The sequence below is a fragment of the Lissotriton helveticus genome, chromosome 7 (genome assembly GCF_964261635.1).
Source record: "Lissotriton helveticus chromosome 7, aLisHel1.1, whole genome shotgun sequence".
In the NCBI taxonomy this organism is placed as follows: domain Eukaryota; kingdom Metazoa; phylum Chordata; class Amphibia; order Caudata; family Salamandridae; genus Lissotriton; species Lissotriton helveticus.
The window spans coordinates 1,405,722,476-1,405,739,732 of NC_136068.1; positions in this window are offsets into that span (position 1 = coordinate 1,405,722,476).

Here is a 17,257-nt window from a genome sequence, read left to right on the forward strand (position 1 = left end):
TAAATAGAAAAACTCCTTTTTTTCAGGAGATTCGCCACTCAATTTTCGATGGTTTACCAAGTGGCATTTTCTTTGCTTGACCAGACATCCCTCACTTCCTATTACAGCATACACTCCTTTCTCAGTATCTTCTTTGATGTTCCTCTTGAATATGTAATTTTGAAGAACCTCATACAGACAAACATTGTCGAGGTGACTGCTTCTATTTGGATAATATGTATCCAACATGTTGGTCTTCAAAATGTCGGTACTGTTTGGCTCCTTTTCCGCCAAATACTCAATTTCCCGCACAGGTTTCAGAACTCGATTACGCGTTGCAGCAAGACCAAGACTCGCCCAAACGATACTCCTGGACTTGGCATAGAGACTTGCTGAAGACAACCGGTCAGAGCATTCGTAAGCTCCAATTTCTCGATGCGACAACATCTTCAGACTGAAACTTCTTGCTGAGGCTCTTTTCATGGGAAATGTCCTCCCACATATCCTTCAATTCTGTCTTCTCTTTTTTGGTGATGTAAGACGTCACATACCGAGCCACAGCCATACAGTTATCAGCCACAAACTCTATATCCATGTTAGCATTCCACATGGACAAAATCACCGGGTTGTAGTCATTGATGTACTTGGACTCTTCGTTCCTCTTCAAATTGTATGTGTTTTTAGGTGATTTCTTCATGACATTATGTCGCAGCGAAGACATCAAACTGTTTACTCTTCCTTTAGAAATCACCGGTCGTGGAAAGCCGAAACGACATTTGGTGTAGAACTTGTCCTTGTTTCGGAATTTACGACGGCAGTACTTTCCACATCGATGGCTTTGGAAACGCAGAACTTTTTCTCTTAGGCTTTTCTTCTCCTTTGCGTTTGGAACAGCACACGTAGAATACTGTTGGATGAAACTCATCACTGAGTCTTCTGGATCCGTTCCAAATTTAGGTGCATCCTTGATCCACAGCAACATATGTATATGAGGAGCACCTCTTGCTTGGTACTCCTTTCTCCAGAAGAAATCCAACACCTCTCCAAGAGGTGGATTCTTCTTATTCATGATGAAAGACATCATAGCTTCAAATCTATGATTGAAGTACCTACATACATTGACTGGATCCAAAGAGCACAGTTCTCCGGGTGTCTTGAATTCGATGTTATCTACGTTAGCATTTGCCTCTCGTAGAAATTCAAGTAAGTCTTCCCAGCCATACTCGGCACAGCTCAGAGTGAGGAACCATGTGGGAGTACCTAAGTTCCTCAGCATACATTTTAAATCACCATGACGACGGTACCAGTACTCATTAGTACCACGCTGACACGCCATGAGATTAATCAGGTGAGAATCCAAAATACTGTCTTGGACATTGACTTTATCCATAAAGTCACTTGCCGAGATGTTTTGCATGTGTATACCACTTTTCAAGATGTGGTTCACTGCATATGACAGTCCAGACAGATCGCTTTCAAACAGGAGATGAAACAAATAAGGAATGCATTGTCGAAACCTAGCATCTCCTGCATACAATCGCAAAGTCCGGTACTCAGAAGCAGGAATTTGATGAGGTCGCTCATCATATCTTCCTCCCTGACCTGTTGGAAAAAGCTGTGGGAAACACCGAGCTTCCAAACTTTCCTCCCAAACACTAATGGGACTCCCTTTGGCTTGTTTCATTTGAAACAACTCAATAGCATTCCCCATGACTTCCTTGGAATGCAAAGGATGAACACTATAATGTTCATATATTTCTTCACTAGTAGAGGGTTCTACTTTCTCAATTTGACCAGCACACAAATCGCTATCCTCTTCCTCACTTACTTCCTCTTCTGCAACATATACATTCTTATAGTATTTATTTTTTTTTTCAAATACAATGTTGCCTTTTTAACTTTCCTAACATCTACTAAATCTTGCCATATTTTCTTATTCTTTGTCGGAACCCCATTAACTAAGATAACCAGAGGTTCCTCTTCCACTTTTTCTACTCCAATTGTGTTAATGTTTTTCTTCAAATCTAGAGGCAAATAAACAACTCTTCCCTTTAATCCTCTCTGTAAATCTGATGGAGGCAATTTCCCTGTCTTTGGCTCCATTCTTACAATAGCCTGAAAGGGATGGATACTTTGAATCAAAATAGATTCATAAGTATTTAAATCCTTCAATTCAGAAGGAATCTCAACCAATTCCAGGTTATTATGAACTGCTCTAGCAGGCATCTGGTTTTGATTTAATTTGCAACAACAATAAGTACACACACGTTGATCCAATCCCAAATCAAAACAATTTTCTACCATCAAGTATGTTGCAAAATCCTTCCATTCACTATTATTTTCCCTTTCACTTTTTGCATATAAATCCACTAACTTAGTCTGATTCTTATAATAAGTGCGTCGACAACACACACAAGTGAAATTTGGCCTCTCACTTGATTTGACCTGAAATGTGACAATTTCCCTCTGGAAATTATCTGTACTGGAAACCTGTACACTATCTTTCACATTACCCGCTTCTTCTTGGTCAATTTCAACATTCTCCTCTTTACTTCCAAAGTAACAAAACTCAATTTCTTCACATATATTCTTCACATCTATTTCAGAACCATGCAAAAGAGCAGCGCATAATTGTTTAAACATAATTGCTGGACTCTTAGCATAATACAACATTCTAACTAATTTCCTCACTTTATTATGATGCACTGCTAGCATCCTGAAATGATGAAAAACACTCTGGCATACTCTCCTGGAAAGACAAGCCAGTGAATGACCATGCAAACCTGTCACTTCTCTCACTCTGCAAGGATCTAATTCTTGCAACAACCTTATTTTCTGCTTCAAACTTTTCTTATTAAATGACCGTACAAAATCACAAAGCAAATTGATGGAAACCTGTCGCACACTACAAATACTACTACACTTCCAGGTGTACACAGGACCCTTAGCACGTCTTCCTAAAACCTCATTACCTAACACCTCTTCTGCCTCTGTTGTCACAAGTTTTTCTTTTTCAACTGGACAACCATCTTTCACTTCATAAGCACGACCACTGGTGTCAACTGCATGCACCAAATCATTATCCTGGAAATAACTCTCCTCATTAAAAAATGCCTCACAGCTTGAACTATGCATCCATTCTCCAGAAAAAACTTCACAAAAATTACTACGATTAACTATTCTCTTCCATCTACTATTTCTTTTGAAATCATAAATTGCCTTGTTTAGCTTCCTAATTCTATTGATTATCAAAATAAATAACTTACGTTTAATTTCAAATGCCTGATCAATAACTTTCTCAACTTTTTTTTTTCTCTTATAAAAAACCACTTTCTGTTGACCTTTCTTAATATTTTTTAACAAATTGCCAATTATCCTGTTGCGGAACATTCGTTTACGAATGTCCCTAAACTGTTGTTTCCTTCTACTATCATGCACAGAGTTATCTCTTGCTCTAGCAGTAACATTTTTGATTGGCCTTTCCTTTCCATTTGAATTGCTTCTCTTTTTATGGACTGAAACATTTTCTGTAGTAATATTTTTTTTACTACACATATTTCTTATGAATGTTTTTGTACTCTTACCCGGTGCTTTCTTCGTGACTTGACAAATCTTTTTGTTAGAGGACTGCTGCTTCTTTTGATTCACCTGCTGTCTTTGACGTTTTGCAGCCTTTCTCTCTCTTTCTTTCGTTGGCATGGTGAAATGTTGAAATGATCTGCAGTTGAATCTGTGGTAAAATATATTAAAAAATGTTATTAACCACTATTACCAAACAGTAAATCAATAACAGTGATCAAAAACTTAACACACTACTTGACATTTTAAATAGAAGATTTTTTAGTCCTTGGCAAATTTACAATACAGAAATAGCAGAAAAGAAATGGAATTTATATTCATGTTACCTGTGCTATTTTATATGTGAATCTGATCTAATTTTATGAGCATATTTTAATATTTTATTGAAGACACTACACATAACCTGTTTTTGAAGGTGTCTTTATTTTTAAATTAAACGGTTTACACTTTTACTTTTTATTTATTATAAATTTTAAAAATAAATGTTTATAGTTCCATAGGCTCAAGCAGGTCAGCTTCCCACCCTATGTCATATAATTCGGACAAATCTGCATCCTCATCACGCTCTTCTTCATCCTCAGGATTTAAATCATCCAAGGGATCAACATCCACTGATGTTTCAATTACAAGTTCAATGATGAGGTCAAAATCAACTGATTGCAGATTGTCGCTCATGTTGATGTTGTCTTTATCTTTAAAGAAAGATAACAACAATGAGATGTTGCAGAGTAAGAGACAAATCTCAGAGATTATAATAGTAAAATTGTTTAACAAGAGTAACATTTTGCAGCTATTATTTAGCCATGTCTAGCGATGCTGAGCAGGTGAAGCCTATGTCTAATTTTTCAGTGAACAGGACTCATCTCTTCTTAACCTTGGATAAGCCTCACCAACTCTGTGTCCCCTGCACATACTTAAATGTAAAGGGGCAGATTTATGTTAAATGGCACATCCCCAGGCATGCACCAGTTAACGTGCACCGCTGCTCTGCCACCCATGGTGTGCTGTATTTACAATCAGATAGGAGAAAGCCACGTCAAAACCCTGCGCCTGCTTTAAGCAGGCATAGGTCTTGACGCAACATTGTGGAGATGGGGCACCCCTGAGCCTTGCTTGAGCTGCATCGCACTTGCGATACAACTCCAGCAATCACTACCTTTACAGCACAGATACGTCACGCATCTGTGCCATTTTTGCCCCATGATGCCCCGCATTGTAAATGCAGCACACCATGGGTGGCGGAACAGCGGCGCAGGATGACTGGCACATCCCTGGTGATGCGCCAGTCATCATAAATCTATCCCTAAGCTTTTTATCTTGTTACAGATGAACCGCCATATGTACCATCAAACTATTTTGCATTTCCTAAATAGCGAATTTTAAGGAATAAATAGGAATTCTTTACCAATCCTAATTTGCAATGAGCAAATTGCTAATTGCAAATTACCCATTCATTTCCATGGGCTAGGAGGCTCATAGGAATGAAGGTACAATTTGCGATTAGCAATTAGCTCATCGCAAATTAGGAATTTTTCCAAGGGTTCAGGGGTGTCTCAAGAACACCCTGCTGCACCCCTGAAAAAGAAATTTGGGGGCATATGGCGCACATACATGCCCTAAGGGCATGTATTGACGTCATATGGCACCTTTTGTTTTTTTAAAAAAAATGCTTTTTGAAAAGAATTCGCAAATTACCACCAACTAGAAGTTGGTGGTAGTTTCCAAATCCTTAATGTCATTTTTTACATATTTTTAGTTTGATACATTGCATTTAAGGAATCGCAAAATTTGCAAATCCTTCAGTGCAATCGCAAAATAAGGAATAGCAAATTTTGCTATTCCTTATTTTGCATCAAACTCGTTTGATACATACCATTTGTCTAATTAGCATTCGCAAAGGCCGAAATTCGCAGAATTTTGATCTTTGCGAATGGTAATTAGCTTGATACATGTGACCCCAAGTTGGCCTGTCTTGCAACATGGTGCATCTTTTGCATCACTGCTGCATCGGTTTCATGTGGCACGTTTTTTTTACAACATGACACATCTGCCTAAATGCATCAATTTGTAATTTTCTCGCCTCATAGCAAATCTTTTGCACTGCCACTGCATCATAAAAGTGACGCACAGTGGCGCAAAAGAGACATACACCTATCATAAATCTGTCTCTACCATTTTAAATGATTAATCCAGGATGACGATAAGGTGTGGCCTATCCAGAGGTTTGTTTATGGTGAGGCCTACTCACGATTGCAGATTAAAGTTACGCTTGATAAAGAATACAGAGGAGATAATACATGTAAAGGCCTACCAATGAAGTAAGTAATGTCCACTTTATTGCGCCAGTCATCATAAATGTATCCCTAAGCTTCTTATCTTGTTACAGATGAACCGCCATATGTACCATCAAACTATTTTACATTTCCTAAATAGCGAATTTTAAGGAATAAATAGCAATTCTTTACCATTCCTAATTTGCAATGAGCAAATTGCTAATTGCAAATTACCCATTCATTTCCATGGGCTAGGAGGCTCATAGGAATGAAGGTGCAATTTGCGATTAGCAATTAGCTCATCGCAAATTAGGAATTTTTTCAAGGGTGCAGGGGTATCTCAAGAACACCCTGCTGCACCCCTGAAAAAGAAATTTGGGGGCATATGGCGCACATACATGCCCTAAGGACATGTATTGGCGTCATATGGCACCTTTTGTTTTTTGGAAAAAAATGCTTTTTGAAAAGAATTCGGAAATTACCACAAACTAGAAGTTGGTGGTAGTTTCCAAATCCTTAATGTTATTTTTTACATATTTTTTGTTTGATACATTGCATTTAAGGAATCGCAAAATTTGCAAATCCTTCAGTGCAATCGCAAAATAAAGAATAGCACATTTTGAATTAAGGACATTTTAAGTCATTTCCACATGTGCAGTGTTTTCAAATTATGATTTGAAAATCGTTTTTGGGGAAAAGGAATGGTTTGCAAAATTATGACAAGGACATAATGGTGTATGCTTCTCTATAAGGCATTTCACTGTCTCTGATGTCATTTTTCCCATATTACATTATAAGACCTTTCCCCATGGAGCACATTCCTTGTAAATATGCTCCCACCTGTGCATGGTGAATTTAGATTTTGACTGTTTGAGTCACATAGCCATGTTAAAAGTGACCCAAAAAAATTGCAAACGCTTTAAAAAAACACATTCATGTGTCTTAAGGACATTTTAAGTCATTTCCCCATGGACAGTGTTTTGTAAGTGGCGCAAAAGAGGCATACACTTATCATAAATCTGTCTCTACCATTTTAAATGATTAATCAAGGAAAACGATAGGATGTGGCCTATCCAGAGGTTTGTTTATGGTGAGGCCTACTCACGATTGCAGATTAAAGTTACGCTTGATAAAGAATACAGAGGAGATAATACATGTAAAGGCCTACCAATGAAGTAAGTAATGTCCACTTTATTGCGCCAGTCATCATAAATGTATCCCTAAGCTTCTTATCTTGTTACAGATGAACCGCCATATGTACCATCAAACTATTTTACATTTCCTAAATAGCGAATTTTAAGGAATAAATAGCAATTCTTTACCATTCCTAATTTGCAATGAGCAAATTGCTAATTGCAAATTACCCATTCATTTCCATGGGCTAGGAGGCTCATAGGAATGAAGGTGCAATTTGCGATTAGCAATTAGCTCATCGCAAATTAGGAATTTTTTCAAGGGTGCAGGGGTATCTCAAGAAGACCCTGCTGCACCCCTGAAAAAGAAATTTGGGGGCATATGGCGCACATACATGCCCTAAGGACATGTATTGGCGTCATATGGCACCTTTTGTTTTTTGGAAAAAAATGCTTTTTGAAAAGAATTCGGAAATTACCACAAACTAGAAGTTGGTGGTAGTTTCCAAATCCTTAATGTTATTTTTTACATATTTTTTGTTTGATACATTGCATTTAAGGAATCGCAAAATTTGCAAATCCTTCAGTGCAATCGCAAAATAAAGAATAGCAAATTTTGAATTAAGGACATTTTAAGTCATTTCCACATGTGCAGTGTTTTCAAATTATGATTTGAAAATCGTTTTTGGGGAAAAGGAATGGTTTGCAAAATTATGACAAGGACATAATGGTGTATGCTTCTCTATAAGGCATTTCACTGTCTCTGATGTCATTTTTCCCATATTACATTATAAGAACTTTCCCCATGGAGCACATTCCTTGTAAATATGCTCCCACCTGTGCATGGTGAATTTAGATTTTGACTGTTTGAGTCACATAGCCATGTTAAAAGTGACCCAAAAAAATTGCAAACGCTTTAAAAAAACACATTCATGTGTCTTAAGGACATTTTAAGTCATTTCCCCGTGGACAGTGTTTTGTAAGTGGCGCAAAAGAGGCATACACCTATCATAAATCTGTCTCTACCATTTTAAATGATTAATCAAGGAAAACGATAGGATGTGGCCTATCCAGAGGTTTGTTTATGGTGAGGCCTACTCACGATTGCAGATTAAAGTTACGCTTGATAAAGAATACAGAGGAGATAATACATGTAAAGGCCTACCAATGAAGTAGATAATGTCCACTTTATTGCGCCAGTCATCATAAATGTATCCCTAAGCTTCTTATCTTGTTACAGATGAACCGCCATATGTACCATCAAACTATTTTACATTTCCTAAATAGCGAATTTTAAGGAATAAATAGCAATTCTTTACCATTCCTAATTTGCAATGAGCAAATTGCTAATTGCAAATTACCCATTCATTTCCATGGGCTAGGAGGCTCATAGGAATGAAGGTGCAATTTGCGATTAGCAATTAGCTCATCGCAAATTAGGAATTTTTTCAAGGGTGCAGGGGTATCTCAAGAACACCCTGCTGCACCCCTGAAAAAGAAATTTGGGGGCATATGGCGCACATACATGCCCTAAGGACATGTATTGGCGTCATATGGCACCTTTTGTTTTTTGGAAAAAAATGCTTTTTGAAAAGAATTCGGAAATTACCACAAACTAGAAGTTGGTGGTAGTTTCCAAATCCTTAATGTTATTTTTTACATATTTTTTGTTTGATACATTGCATTTAAGGAATCGCAAAATTTGCAAATCCTTCAGTGCAATCGCAAAATAAAGAATAGCAAATTTTGAATTAAGGACATTTTAAGTCATTTCCACATGTGCAGTGTTTTCAAATTATGATTTGAAAATCGTTTTTGGGGAAAAGGAATGGTTTGCAAAATTATGACAAGGACATAATGGTGTATGCTTCTCTATAAGGCATTTCACTGTCTCTGATGTCATTTTTCCCATATTACATTATAAGAACTTTCCCCATGGAGCACATTCCTTGTAAATATGCTCCCACCTGTGCATGGTGAATTTAGATTTTGACTGTTTGAGTCACATAGCCATGTTAAAAGTGACCCAAAAAAATTGCAAACGCTTTAAAAAAACACATTCATGTGTCTTAAGGACATTTTAAGTCATTTCCCCGTGGACAGTGTTTTGTAAGTGGCGCAAAAGAGGCATACACCTATCATAAATCTGTCCCTAGCATTTTAAATGATTAATTCATGATGACGATAAGGTGTGGCCTATCCAGAGGTTTGTTTAAGGTGAGGCCTACTCAGGATTGCAGATTAAAGTTACGCTTGATGAAGAATACAGAGGACATAATACATGTAAAGCTCTACCAATGAAGTAAGTAATGTCCACTTCATTGCACCAGTCATCATAAATGTATCCCTAAGCTTCTTATCTTGTTAGACATCAACCGCCATATGTACCATCAAACTATTTTGCATTTCATAAATAGCGAATTTTAAGGAATAAATAGCGATTCTTTAAAATTCCAAATTTGCGATGAGCAAATTGCTAATTGCAAATTACCCATTCATTTCCATGGGCCAGGATACCCATATGAATGAAGGTGCAATTTGCGATTAGCAATTAGCTCATCGCAAATTAGGAATTTTTCCAAAGGTGCAGGGGTGTCTCAAGAACACCCTGCTGCACCCCTGAAAAAGAAATTTGGGGGCATATGGCGCACATAAATTTTAACAACATTCCTTTACCTCAAAAACGATTTTCAATTCATAATTTGAAAACACTGCCCACAGGGAAATTACTTAAAATGTCCTTAAGACACATGAAAGTGTTTTTTGATTGCCTTTCCAGCATGGTTGGGTCACTTTTAACATGGCTATGTAACACAAACATTCAAAATCTAAATTTGCCATGCACAGGTGGGAGCATATTTACAAGCAATTTGCGCCACAGAGAAAGGTCTTACATTAAAATGGGAAAAATAACATCAGGGACAGTCAATTGCCTTATAAAGAAGCATACACCATTATGTCCTTGTCATAAATTTAAAAACAATTCCTTTTCCCCAAAAACGATTTTCAAATCATAATTTCAAAACACTGCACATGGGAAAATTACTTAAAATGTCCTTAAGACACATAAAATCGTTTTTTGATTGCCTTTGCAGCATGTTTGTATCACTTTTAACATGGCTATGTAACACAAACATTCAAAATCTAAATTTTCCATGCACAGGTGGGAGCATATTTACAACCAATTTGCGCCACATAATTCATAATTTTCTCCTTAAAGCACACTATTCTCTATCTAAATTAAAGAAATATTTTCTCACCTTAGCAAATACTTTGAGTTTGAAAACAGTCTCAGAAACACACCAATTTGTCTTCAGCAGAGCAAAATGTATGCACTCCAGAGTCTGCAGCTATCAAAAGCACAGAAATGCTGTAATTCTTCACACATATCTCTCATGTCACCCTATCAAAACTCTTACCTCACTTTTTTTCAAATGAAAACCCTTCCCCCCTCTGCCATTTCATGCCTTTTCTGCATGGCAACCACCTCTTGGAAGATGTCTGGTGTTTGCAAGTTCACACAACAATGTTGCAATTGAACTCTGAACTCTCAGTGCACCTGCATATCCAGTGCATTCTTTCATTTAATGATTTTTTATTGACCATTCAAAATACATCTTTCAAATAACTCATTCATGCACCCTAACTTTCTGTTTTCAGCAATCAAAATCCACCAATCACTGTTACTGCTTCATGAACACAGAAACTCCACAGTTTTTTTCATTTTAAACTCTCATTTTTTCAACTGCCATTTCATTGCCACACTTCATCTGACTGCAGGAGAACCTTCTCTCACCATGTTTTCTGTCTGGATTGTTGGACATAGTTATATGCACTGGGCTCACATGTATGCTGAGAACAGAAAATTACCTAACCTCAATTTACAAGATGTGGAAATTAAGTGGTTTGGCCACAGAGGATTAAAATGTCACCAATTGATACCATTGGTGAAAACCTTTATGCATTTGCCCAAACCTGACCTGTTAATTGTGCACTGTGGAGGTAATGATTTGGGCACTTTGACTGGGGTAGGTCTGGAAATGCTTTTAAAGGACACCTTTGAGCAATTAATGGCACTTTTTCCTCAGACTGCCTTGGTATATTCAAATATATGCCAAAGACAGAAATGGAGGTGGTCAAACCAATTTTGTCCACAAATTGAGAAGTCGAGGAAGCATGTAAACAAATCTGTTTCAGCTTACATGAGAGACCATGGAATGGGCTCCCTGTACAACAATAACTTGCGTTACTACATGCAAGATATCTACAGAGGAGATGGAGTTCACTTCTCAGATGAGGGCAACAGAATTTTCACTCTGAATTTAAGACTGTGCATTGGTACCTACTTATAAGTACCTAAATGTACCATAAACCCAAAAGCTCTTCTCATAGCTACCCTACATCTGATCACTCACAATTATTATTTTACTCTAACTTTTTTCATTAATTTTCAACAAAGTACGCTCCCCGGGGCGCTACCCGGTACGCGAACCGGGAGCTAACCTTGCGAAATTTTTAAAAAAAATTGTTTTTTTTCGCACATATAAGCCTCCTCAGCCACCCTCACAAAACCTAGGGGGTCAAGATAAGTCTACCGTGCCCCCTTCTACCCATTCTGAACATTATTTGCCCTCCATTTTGTATCTTAATTCGACCGAAACACAAAATGGTGAACTCCCGTAACGCTTAAGGTTCGCGAACCGGGACGCTCAACGGTTCGCGTACCGGGTCGCTCCCTGGGAAGCGCACCATCAAAAAAGGTGGGAAAGTAGGTTACAGAAAAGCGACTGGAGACAATTTCACCAAATATAGATTAGCTCATACTACATACCAATCCCTACCATTTTCACAAATTTGATTGAAATTCCATTTAACCATTTAGCCTGTAGACCTCTCTAAATACCCTGAGGTAAATTACTTCACAAAACACATCTGAAGTGTTGGAATTGACAACCAATTAAAATGTTACTTTCATTTTCTATTTTTTTTTACCTGACATTTGATTGGTTATGTACCTGAATATATATAAAGGAAGAGAGAGAAACACAACCATTTTGACTACTACTTCCTGAACTACATTGCAAGATCATTTTCACTCACAACTTAAACTTGTTTTTAGAAGGTGAGATATTATTTTATAAATTTGAAAACATTTTCAGATAGTTATATACTATCCCTCTGTAAGAGTTAGACATTGAGAAAGGCTTCTTTATTGTAATTATGGATTGATTTAGGTTTCTGTGGTATAATTATGAATTTACTTAGACTTCTTCACAGGCACTTTTTTATATTCCTACTTCCACTCTGATACTATACACTGCCCAAAGATAAATTCTCTGTTAAAAAATGCCTATCTAAAATTAATCCCAACAGTGCCCTATCTCTACTAATATATATTTTTTTTATCCAAATTTCAGGCAACATGGAAGGCGAACAGAAAGTTTCATTTCAAATTGTCCTGCAACAGAGCAGCCAAGAATTAATTGATCCAAATTATATAGAATTTATGGATGAAACTTGGGACCAAGAACTACTGCAATGTGTGCAAGCAGTGGATGACCTCCTTCAAAATGAGGACATTTTACACCCTCATAGATTACAAGCTATGTTCAATGAAAATGACGACATTTCAGACAGTGAAATGTTAGAAATGTTATGAAATTTTGAAACACAATCACAATAATAAATAATTGCTTGAAAAATAAAAATAAATAAAAAATAATCAACAAAACCAACAATCAATTAACATACAGTATTTGAAAAGTCTATCATTCATTTTTCATTGCAGTACGCTGCCCAGAACGCTTCCCGGTTCGCGGACCGGGCGCTACCCACGCAAAAAAAAAAAAATTTTTTTTTTTTGCCCCGCGGGGCCCTTTTAAAACCTCCACATTAAACCTAGGGGGTCAGGGAGGATCTAGTATGCCCCCTTATGGTTATTTCCCCCTTTGTTTTGGCCTCCTCTTGTCTCTCAATCCTACCGAGAGACAAGATGGCGGCCGCTCCGGACTGTTTAGAATGTTGATAGACACCGGAGAACCAATCAGCTTCGCTACGCGAAGTTCCGGTACGCGTAAGGTCCGCGAACCGGGGCGCTGCCCAGAGCGCGCTTACAGATATATATCTTATTTTAAACGTTAATTTCTCAAAATCCACTGGAGCACATATATTGAGACCTACAAAAGGCACATCGGGCTACCAGTCCCTACAATTTTGCCAAGTTTCGTGCAAATCCATTCAGCCGTTCAGGCTAAAAGTGAGGCCAACCGCCCTATGGAAAACTCAATGTTAAAAACACGTTTTGGGACCCCCCTTTTTTCTCGACCCCCCCTGGACGAACCCCCCCCCAAATTTCCAGGGGCTGCTCAGAAACAAAATGTTCCATTTTCCAGAAAATTTCAGCCAATTCCGTCCACAAACGCCAAAGTTATTAGACATAGAATTTTCAAAAATCCCATAGAGAAAAAATCCTAACTATATATACCTACTGGCGACCGCCAGTAGGTAATATATATATATATATACATATATATATATATATATATATATATATATATATATATATATATATATGTATATATATATGTATATATATATATATACCTCAGAAAAGGGTCATTTCGGGCCCAAGCCTTTTGTCAGGTGGTGCATGGTGCCGGTAAGCCCAAAAACAGCAATTTCAATAATCCAAAATGAGTTTCAAGTAAACGCACACTCGAAGTCTCAGGTTGCAAAGGAGGTAGCTAGTTTATTGCTCGTTACACATTTCGACAGAAGTCTTGATCACACAAACATTTTAGCAAATCAAACGTGCACAAATAAAGTAAAAAACACCCATATTGTGCAAATTGACGAAGGACTACATTTTGGGTAACCGTCTCCAACACTATTTGGTGGCAGACATTTTGTAGTGTGCAAGTTACAGACATTGACATGGCAATTTAGTATTAAAGCATAATGCAAATTTTAAACCATAAGTTGATACATGTGGAATATCGAAAATTCTTACTTTCCTAGCTAGGTATTGCATTTCATAACCTAGCACTACTTTTGGATTATAAATTGTGACGTGATGAACAATATGTAAGTATGGGGCTACGTATTGCATGGACATAAGTCGGCCATGTTAGATGTCAATTTCATGATTCTCTCGCTCTAGTGGCTGTAACCTGGAGATAATACTGTCTATTCATCTCATATACATATATTAATGGTCTAGTACCCTAATTACCATGTACCTTTTAAACAGAGCAATGGCCCTGGGCCTGGTTCACAGGGTCCAGGGCACAATTAGGGTCAGAAAACACCAGTATCAGTAGAAATTGGGGGCAAAAAGTGAGGGGACAGCAGTAGAAAGCTAGGTTTTCTTACATCATATCCGAAAGAAGTTCCTTCAGGCAATTTGTAATGTTACTTTTGAGTGGTACACATAGCTTATGCTTGACTTATTTGAAATTGTTCAGCCTGTCTGATTTCATATGTTGGGCCTCTGCAGGAGCATGCTGTGCTCTCTCCTTGCTAGGCACATGTGCCAGTCACTTATTGCCTACTGGATTTAGCTACATTTGTCAGTAGACCTTTCTTAAATATTTTGTTGGAGAAGACATTCAGGTTCAGCTTATACTCAGTATCATTAGTAAGGGTGGGCGGAATTTGTGGAGTTATAGAAAAACTCCACCAGATTTCGCAGAATTCTGCCAACAGGATGAAAATATGCAACTTGTGTTGCAATTTAGTGCCAGTAGTGTGAACAGTGCTAAAAATCAGCCCGAATGACACCATGCGTTGCACAAAAGTGCATGCGCATTTTAGTTGCTTTTGCTGCATCTCAAGTACAATATCCACTTGAACAGCAGTAAATCTGCTCAAATGGCAGCCACAACTGCTTGTGAATGCCAGTGACAGCCCACATTAGAAAATTACTCTAGTGAGGCTAAATCTCACTCTTCAGCTCTCATATTATTTAGCTTTGCATAAGATGTATTCCAATACATAATGAATGGTGTAATTTGGTCAAAAATCTTCATTAATGAGTAATGTGGAGTGGCCAAAATTTCGCTGATAGAAGGGAATATTCTTCCCATCCCTAATCATTAGCAGGACTAGGCGCCATGCACAGGGATTCCATTCCTGGATGCGCCGATCTGTCACAGCCTTGGTTGATACAGGGTTTTGGAAATCTTGCCTGTAATATACTTTTAGACCTAACATCCTTGGCTTGGTATTCCCGAAAACATTATGCCTTTGCCCCTCCTGGTTACTGAAGTTGATTTTGTTGGCTTTGGGACTCTGTGTACTTGACTACTACTAACCAGAGATAAAGTACTTGCACTCTCTCCTTCAAACATGGTAAAGTTGGCCTACATCTAATTAGCAAATAGAATTTACTTGTAAATCCCTAGTACATGGTACTACGCATACCCAGGTTCTGTAAATGAAATGCTACTAGTGCACCTGCAGCATGCATTATGTCACTGACTAAAGTGGGATGTCACAAGCTTGCCACTGCAGAGATGTTTAATGTTAAAGATTTTAGTGAAAAAAATAGTGTCTAAAATCACAAATCTCTGCTTGCAGCCATGTGATCATGCTAGACTGAGTGAAATTCGCAAGTTCGAGCTAAAAGTGATGGAGCGTGTGCAGGATACAGGGACCAAGTTAACCCCTGTGTAAAGTTACCTTTTCAAGTTCAGCATGAAGAGTTACATTCAGTTTGGAGGAGGCAGCACAGAGGAAGCTTATGGCCTGCAGAGCAGGTCAGGCATCGCTGATGGTTATTGCTGTAGCGTGAAGTGCAGATCTCACACTGCCTGTCATCGTGGACGGTCTCTGTTCGCATTGAGGTTCCGTGGTTTTCGGGACCGGACTCCATTTTGTTTGCGTTGTCTGAAGACGCCATTTTGTGTAGCCCTCACGTAGGCCTAGGTGGTAAACGAACGAACGAAGTTCCATGGGCCTCATTGTTTGCGTAAGCATTAACAGGCCCTTTTCGACTTGCGAGAGAACTGCAAAGATACTGACCGCGCCACCTGAAACTGACCCTTTGCGAAGCTAGTTTTGTCTAGTCGATCGTTGTCTGAATTGCCAATCATGATATCGTTAACTTTTAGTTGCCTTGCACATATCTTATCCTACTCAACATCTGAATTGTTTCTTTCTTTACGACTTTTCATTACATCGGTAGTGCTTTTCAATTATGGGTTTGTCCGGCTTGTGGTAATTGAATTTGGGACATTCCTAATAATTAACTTGTGGGTTGGTACGATGTAAAGTGAGCTTTTTGGAATGTAATAATGTATGTGAAATGTATTTCATTGGTCAGAATTTGCCGCAGTGGGTGTGCATTCGTAATTAATCGAAAATCCCATAAAAAGAGATGTCTTGCTCTACGTAAGTTGAGCAGTCTCCTGAGTTGTACACTGTGTTGTATTGATTGGTTTACTGTTACTAGCTGCAGCTATTAAATTTGATCTCTGACGCCACCTAGAAGTATTCCGTGTCTCTGTATTCCAAGACAGGGGAATCCGAAGACTTCGGGTGTGTCCCTGGCACCGCTGGCTACTAAGAAAACCCGGTTCTTCAGTTGGCGCCCAACGTGGGGCGACTTCAGCGGTACCGGTCCAAGCCTGAGGATCATGAGGAGCCATGTGAGAAAATTCTGGAGGAAGGCCGCCACTTCATCGACCCCTGTATGTCGACGTGGACCGAAAGTCTTTACTGCGAGGCCTCCTGCTCTCCGACGGCTACAAAGGACTGCTGCCCTGACTGTCGCCCTGTTTTGGACCCTTAGTTGATCCTTTGTAGGGCGAGACGATAGACGGTCTTCTGGTGGCGTGACAGATACTTTGGTTACGTATAAGTTTTGGTTCTTGGTTTTGATTCGGATGTTGCAATAACCGAAGCCGAGGGGCTCATATATTTACAAGTGTATTGATAGTTGATAACCCCTTGAACTTTGAAGCTAGATTAGTGAGCTATAAGATGCCTGGTCTTAGCAAAATTAGGAAATGATTAGTTGTGGTTGCAACAGGGATTCCCGATTGGAGGATTCGTGTTCCATACCTCCGGTTGGAACTCTGACTTATGAGCTCTATTTAAAACACGGAGTGTGTCCTATCGCTTATAATGAAGTGTGGGTTCGCTAAAGGTACCCACACCATGTTGGGGCGGTTTACGATGGCCCCAACATGGTAGTTTTGAATTAAATATTTTAGATAATCTGGAAGTTGCGTTATTTAGGAAGAAAGCCCGGCCGGCAATGTTTGACTCTTTCCGCCTCTGGCGAAAGGAAGA